Source organism: Diabrotica undecimpunctata, chromosome 2 (genome assembly GCF_040954645.1).
Source record: "Diabrotica undecimpunctata isolate CICGRU chromosome 2, icDiaUnde3, whole genome shotgun sequence".
In the NCBI taxonomy this organism is placed as follows: Eukaryota; Metazoa; Arthropoda; class Insecta; order Coleoptera; family Chrysomelidae; genus Diabrotica; species Diabrotica undecimpunctata.
In genome coordinates, this window is record NC_092804.1 from 107,973,199 (window position 1) to 107,981,259 (window position 8,061).

Sequence of the window (8,061 nt, forward strand, 5' to 3'; positions counted from 1 at the left end):
TGTCGAAATTATCCAGTTACAACGAAAATCAATAATGATTTAGATGACATAGAAGAATAATCCTACATAATATATTCTCTGGATTTACACAAAAAAAATGCAAGAAGAATGCTGAATTCTTTACGAAATTTTATAAAGCAAACCAGCAGCTCTGAAGAATTGTCTGCTCTATATACCTTATGAGTTTGTTAGAGAACAACTGAATTGTCAATGTAAATTACTGACTTTTTAATGCCATATTTCTCATTTTAAGGATGTTTTAAAAAAATGTTAATTTATAATAAATAACAATATGTTCTTTTTTAACTCAAAATTAGTATGAATCTCAACCTCTTTAAGTGGAATTAAAATATGACAACAAAAAATGGTGAAATCCATAAGTTGAAAACTCAATAACTTGAATTTTTTCCCTTAATGTTTGGCTTCCATAGGTTCTACTGTGTAACTAAAACGTAAGAATTATCCATTATATAAATAAATATGTAGTTTATATTGTTTTTGGTTTAGAAAATAAAACACAATAAATATTATTTGTAGTTATTAATTTATTTAAACACCTCAAAAATGTAGCAATACTTAGCAAAGGTTGGATGCACTACTAATATTTAAAACTAAATGCATACCTTTAACTTAAAGCAGTTAAAATATAATTAAGTATAAGTTGATGCATACAGACACCTGAACTTCACAGTGAATTGTTCGATATTTTTGGTTTTGTTTAAAGTTTTCAATTCCTCTTTGTCTTCTATCTTTCAAAAAATCCTAATGAAACCAGATGAATTTTCTGACAAGGGACTGCCATTGGGCACACCTTTTACTGTCATATATTTAGCTTGAATTCTTTGTTTAGTGTTAAATATTTCAGCCATGAGCCCAGACCCAGATAAAGAATGCTGTTACATGCTTAAAATCACCCTGTAAAGCCATACAATCATGATAACAAACTGAAAACAAAAGCATCACCATCTTCTTCATTAACAAGTAATGTGGATGCATATAATGTTAATGGAACTTTTTTATTCTGGGCATGTTTTACAATACTCCATTTGCTGTTAGATGCTGTTACGCTTAAGCTGCATAAAACTTATGGTTCATCTCCATAGAAAGATCTAAAATTAAATTTGACCATTTAGCACTTATAATTTACAAAACTAGTATCAATTTACAAACGATAATTCAAGACAAATAGTTATTGTGTATAAAACAGAAATAGTAATAACTAGTAAATAATTTAAATTAAATTTAAACTTGTTTATACCTACATTGAGGTTTTTGTTGTTTGTTTCGGTTTATATGACTGCGGCCAGGACACTGAATCCATTCACCATACATGGAAGATTTTAACATCCTCTAATGCTAATGAGCAAAAATTACTATTGAACTAGGAATTTGCCTAGCATAAATGAGTCAAATTACTAATATTTGCTTTGCTATATCCTTTTAGCATATGGAAGTATACTTATTTTGTAAGATAATAAAACCACAGTTTCCACAATATATACCCAAACCCAACTTTGACTGCTTAATTTTGTAGAATTTATTCCCACTAAATATTTTTATTCTGTACAATAAATAATTTTATTATTTGTTATCAATACATTATACGGTGTAAATAAATATTGATTGTCGGTAATTCGTAAAGTTCTATTTTATTTTTATTTACGTTTGTTTACATTAATATTGACTAAGAGCACGTAGGCACGTATGCTTGGTTGTATAGTAATTTCCAGCCACTTTTAGTCTGTCAAAAAGTAACTAACTTCGCATCGCAAAAAAATAATTACTAAATTCACTAGACCTAGACAGTTCGGACTGGGAATAGCGAACCGAGTTTATGACAATATCATATGAGATGTGGGACGATTTTCACATTTGGTTCCATTGAAGATAGCTACAAAGGAGCTGTGAATTAAATTCACAAAACAAATTTTTGACGTTTGACTGTATTGTCATGTCTTTATAATGTATATGTTGTAGGCTTCAATTACAAATAGATAAGCTTTCAAAAATACATTTTTATTATATTATATGAATTATGCAATTTTTTTATTTTTTTATATACAACACGAACGAATAAATACTCGTTTCTTCTCATATTAATTGCAGTTAATTATTACATTTTTTTGGCATTTGCCTTTGATAATAAGCTAATAGATTTGGCAATCCTCACACCACCAGTTGCCAGATTGTTACAGATGGTCACCAGATGTCTGTGGAAAGTACCTGAATACTATTCTTATTATTTTTTTAAAGAATTTCTTTTTTACTGTTAGTTTGTTAACGTTCTATTGGATTTTTATTAATTATAAATCACATGCTATTTCCCGATTTATTAAAAAACATGGCAACACAGTCAAGCACCAACATTTCGTTCTATGAACTTTAATTGACAGCTCAATTATAGCTATGTTGTGATTAGTATTCTGTGTAGCTATCTTCAATGGGACCAAATGTGAAAATCGTCCGAGATGTGTTATGATTCCTCGTTTCTATGATGTTTTAAAAAATCGTGTTTACACTGCATGATAAGTTATAACTTATGATATGAGTGACAATGAGTGAGATTTTATTGATTTTTCTTTTTGTTTATGGTCATAGAGATATTAGACACAGTATAGGTATCAACTATTAGATTTTGAAACCATTATAATGGAAAATAAATCTTTGATTGCATTGGCTTCCCGACTTTTAATAATAATACGCCGGCAACGACTGCGTACAGCGTACAGCAGTAAGAAGAAAAAGATCAGACGCCTTTGGGCTCGCAGGTGGTTCTTACGAAGAAATCGTGGACAAACGTGGACACTAAACTAAGAATAAAATAAACTAAATAAATAATAAAAGAAAAATACGACACAATAGCACACATTAGATAATAGGTTCAATATCAATGCAACAAACAAAAAATAAATAAATAAATAAAGAATGTTGCCTCTCGGTAAGGGAATGTTGCTGAATTGACATACGAATAAGGCGCGATATTTAAATATGTTGGTGTTACCCATATTATTACCGAAAATCATATGATTTTATCATGAGGAATAGGTACCGTCCTATTCTCCTGTGACAAGCTATGACGAGCCGCATGACAGTGCTTATGACAAAATCATATGACAAATCACACAGTGTAAACATGTAAATTTCACTTTATGACCAAATCATATGACAAATCACATGATAAATCATGTAGTGTAAAGTGTGTATAACTTTTATTTGTATAATTAATAAAACCCGTTTTTTCGTTTAAAATAAAACTATATAACAGAATTATTCACAGAATTGTAACGAACATATTAATAATACAGACTTGTCAATTCACTATGTATTAGTTATTTGATTGAATACTCATAAATTACAGACTACATTATAAAGGCACAGCAGGGTCGCTACATAGCACACTACCACCTACAGTCTGTCCCAAACCCTTCTTTCAGTGCGTCACTAATTTTGAAATAATATAGGATTTTAAGAATGTCGAGAATTATTGCATATCATTTTAGTTAAATTTGACAGTTGCAGGATCGTAATCTCTCTTTTTCTAATTGAAAATAATTTAATAATTTTAATATTAGTCTTTGTTCTTTCTCGATTTATCTCGGCATATTTAAAATATTTTTATGACAATAAATACAAAATTTAATTTTCACTGTAAAATGTCTGATTATACTAACCTGGAATGACAATTATTTTATCAGTTGACATTGTGAAAGTACTGTCAGGATCGAGGCAATCTGCGTCAAATTATATTTATACGCATCATTTATTGGATATCTATTTAGCGTATTCTAAACTCCAACCAATTATACACCCGTAAGTAGAATTAGCTTTACGATAAATAATTTTCTAAGTTCTATGTATAATAATCACAGACTCACGTTTTTTTCTGTCACTTCTAGCTTAATGTGTTAGAGAGAATTCGATCAACTATGACGCACTGAAAGAAGGGTTTGGGACGAACTATAGTATTGAAAGTTCCGTGTTAAACTGTTAACGAATAAAACCACGGTTCGTAGACTTTAGACTTACTACGGTTGTGGGCATGATACTATGACTAACAAGATAGCATCTTCCCGTAGCACAAAATCGGTCGTGTTCGCAAATGCCGTCATTGGAGAGTAGAATTTGAATTCTTGTTAAAGTTAAATGGGATTTTTATGCATTCTGTGATGAAATTATTCAATTAGCAAAATAATAATATTAAATCAAGGTTTAATAATTACAATAATCGTACACAAAAGGATATCTCCAAACTATTTAATAAAGATTATTTATTGACACATACAAAAAACTGACATTACAAACATGCAACTCTCCAATTACGTCACGACTTGCGCGATATCTTATCTTCTTAATCATAGTATCATGGTTGTGGGGATGCTTGAGTTGTCCTCCGGAGGCGTCCGGAGGCATCAAGGAATTTGGATATCGGTCAAAATACTTGGGAATTCCAAGGTTGGCCAAATCCAAATTTCTAATTGATTCGATGCAGGGAAATTCCACTTTCGCTACGTAAAACAAAGGATTTGTTTTACATAAAAGCAGGTAGATTTTCTCTCATTGATCAGTCGAGCTTGCCTCTTCTACTGTAGACCTAGTCGGTGCTATTATTGTTCCTACTAAGTTATTGTTTTATTTCTGATTTCTTATATACCATTTTTATTTTAGCATTATTGTATATTCAGACCTTTTCAGGTTAGAATATTACTTTGATCTATATTTGTTCATATACTGATTGTTTGATATTTTAATTGGTTATTTTGATTGTTTATTTTTCTTGTATTTTGTGTCTAAGTTGTTCTTCCGTAAGTTAAGAACACTTAGAAATATTTATCTTGCTTTTTCTATTTTATATTTTGATTTGTACTTTGTCTAAGTAGTTTTTTCCGGTAAGTCAAAGAACTCTTAGAAATATTTCTCTGAATATTTGACTTGTTATTTTAATTGTTTGTCTAAGCCGTTCTTTTCCGGTAAGTCAAAGAACTCTTAGAAATATTTTCATAATCATTGTTGCATTATTATTTCCGATATTTTATCTAAGATATTTTTCTTAAGTTAAGAAAATACTTAATACATTTGTTTCTTTCATTTTCTATTTTATGCTAAGTTGTTTCTTCCGTAAGTCAAGAAACACTTAGCAATATTTTCACATCTTTTCTATATTTGATTTTTCTTATTTTCTTTTATAAGTCGTTTCTTCCGTAAGTCAAGAAACACTTATAAATATTTGTGCATTTATTTTACTATATTTGATTCTCTTGTTTATTTTCTATTCTAAGTTGTTTCTTCCGTAAGTCAAGAAACACTTAGACATATTTCTATAATCTGTTTCATTTTTGCATTTCTCGTTTTATATTTTGAGTATTTTATTTTTCCACTCTAAGTCGTTTCTTCCGTAAGTTAAGAAACATTTAGAAATATTTCCATATTTTACTCTCACATTTACATATTTCATTTATCTATATTTCTGTCCTAAGTTGTTTCTTCCGTAAGTCAAGAAACACTTAGAAACATTTTTTTCTTTGCATTATATTTTTATACCATTTAATTTAATTGTTTACTAAGTTATTCCTTCCGTAAGTCAAGGAATACTTAGATCATTTTTACCTATCTGTTTTCCATTTTTGCTCTGTTACTTTGTAACTGTTCCTTGGAACCGTTACCTATAACAGATATTTGTCACTGGAACTGTTATTTATAACAGCGGTAGTATTTAACCTTTCTACCAGCGACAAACCAAAGATGGTGAATACCCGATCCAATTCCGGGGATAGGAAGAAGCCCGAAGAGCCGGCGATGGGTCCTACAGGCCCAAATGCCCCCTCTCGGCAACAGAGTTACGTCACCAGAGTACACAAGAATACAAAACCCATTTATTATCACAGTTTGTTCGTGGTAATTATCTTTCAGTTTATTATTTGCTTTATTACTTATCGTTTCTTAAATATCTCAGTTTACTTTATATTTTTGTATTTGAAATTTTTGTGTTGTTTTCCAAAACTTATTTTGAATTATCGAAGAAACGTTATTTATTGTAGTTGTACATCGTACCTATTGTCTTCGTATCTTTTTATAAGGTAGGTTAAAACTTTAAAATTTCATTGTGTATAAACGTAATAATAATGTTGATGAAATTTTAGAATGCCAGGCACAGGTTGTAGTGTGTAGGAAAGATATTTAACAAATAGAAAAAATAGTTATGTAATTCATTCAATAGTTATTCGAGTATTGATGGAAATTCAGTATACGCGACAAATTTTCAGTGTAAAATATAGATTGAAGTCCTAGATTTACGTAAATCCTGCATTAACATTGGATAAACGTTAACAACCGGTTCTGATTAATTTTAAGTACCAAACTGCCTACATATCAACAGTTTTCCATAATTAGGTATTATAATCCACTAGACATCTTTATTTCATAACTATCTTTACTATTTTCCACATATCAAAGACATAAAAACGATGATTAACAATGTTACGATTCAAATTACTGTACTCTCGTGACGTAATTTCGGGCTTAATGGTTAGTCGGAAGAGGCAACCGTAGTAAGTCTACGAATCGTAAAATAAAACAATGATTGGCGCATCACCTAGTGACCGGGTGAAAAATCCTTATCATATACGATAATAAATATTTTTTGTATACTTTTTGGGTTTTCTTGTTATGTTGAGACTATATTTATTTACCATTACATTAAAATGTCAAAGTGATTAAAAAATTAAAAAATAAAATATAGAATAAAACCTTTATTTATAAAAACGTTACAAGAAATGTTATATGTGTTACAAAAAATATTAATAATACAAGCCAAGTGTATTATAATTTAGTTTTCTTAATGTTGTGACAACAACTGGTCAGTATTTAAATAATTGTTTTGTCATTCTTATGTCAAGTTTTATGTGAATAAAAGCCTAATTCTGCAAAAGGCATTTTACTACAATTTTAGTCGCATAAATTTACAATTTAGGGCTCTTAACAGAATTCATCCATTTATCAAACATATCCATATAATTTCGTGGACTTGGAAAACGGTAACGCTTGCTAGTAGTATCCATGCAATCTGGAACACAACATCTTCTTCTTTGTTCATTTCTTCGTTTTCATTGGTATTCCATATAATGTGTTCGATGCCATAATAAAAAATCGTCTAAAATTGTACCTTTTTGCACTACTTATATAAAAATTTTTAAATTATAAAATAAATTATAAAAAATAATACAAATACAAATATGTCGCAGTATTTGTCTAAACTCAACTTTGAATTGACCACAGCACACTCCCTCCGCGCAGAAACGAGACTAGCAGCGCCACCAAAACGAATGAGAGCGAAATCCGAACGTGATTTGACCTTCTATCCCTGTTACTAATCTAGGTATAATTTTATCTATGGGTCTCTATTCTCGACATCACTCGCAATTAGCGCGTATACGCACGTTGCGAAGGTTTGATTTGCACCGTCCAAAGAAACACGCGACCGTTCGCATTGTTGACGTCTAAATACATTTAGCAACCATTATCCTTCCCGCTTGATTCTCAGATTTCTCCTACGTTTTATGAAACTCTGAATCTGGGGAAAGAAGGTAACCAAGCCAAGTTTGAGTCATGGTACCTTGATAACTGGTCTGAATATAAACTTATCTTCACAGATGGTTCCATAGATGAACAAGGTAACGTGGGCATTGGTATATACCTTAATGAAAGCACCGAATTAACAGCAAGATTACCATCCGCTAATTCAATTTGTTCAGCAGAATTATTTGCGATAAAAAAGGCATTAGATTTAATTCATCAAAATGATTTTGAAAAAAGCCTTATTTGTAGTGATTCAAAAAGTGCTCTGGAGAAAATTACAAGACCAAGTTATAAGGCTCCAGCGGACATACAAACTCTTCAATTAAAACAAAAACTTAGTCTACTCCATGAACAAAATAAAGAAATTAAATTCGAACATAATGACGGTATTAGATTTTTGTTTTGATACAGGGCAGCGACAGCCGCTTATACGTATTTCGACCTCTTTAGGTCTCCTCAGAGCGGTATAGCCACTACTCTGAACCAAAA

At 30.5% G+C, this 8,061-nt stretch overlaps 1 long non-coding RNA gene across 1 annotated transcript; it reads right to left on the reverse strand.

The window, feature by feature from the left end:
- Window positions 1–525: 525 nt before the first annotated feature.
- Window positions 526–1,658, reverse strand: LOC140433394 (uncharacterized). Its single transcript, XR_011949951.1, has 2 exons — window positions 1,263–1,658; window positions 526–1,109 (listed from the first exon to the last, which is right to left on the reverse strand). It is a non-coding gene; the product is annotated as an uncharacterized lncRNA (long non-coding RNA).
- Between the last annotated feature and the right edge of the window lie 6,403 nt (window positions 1,659–8,061).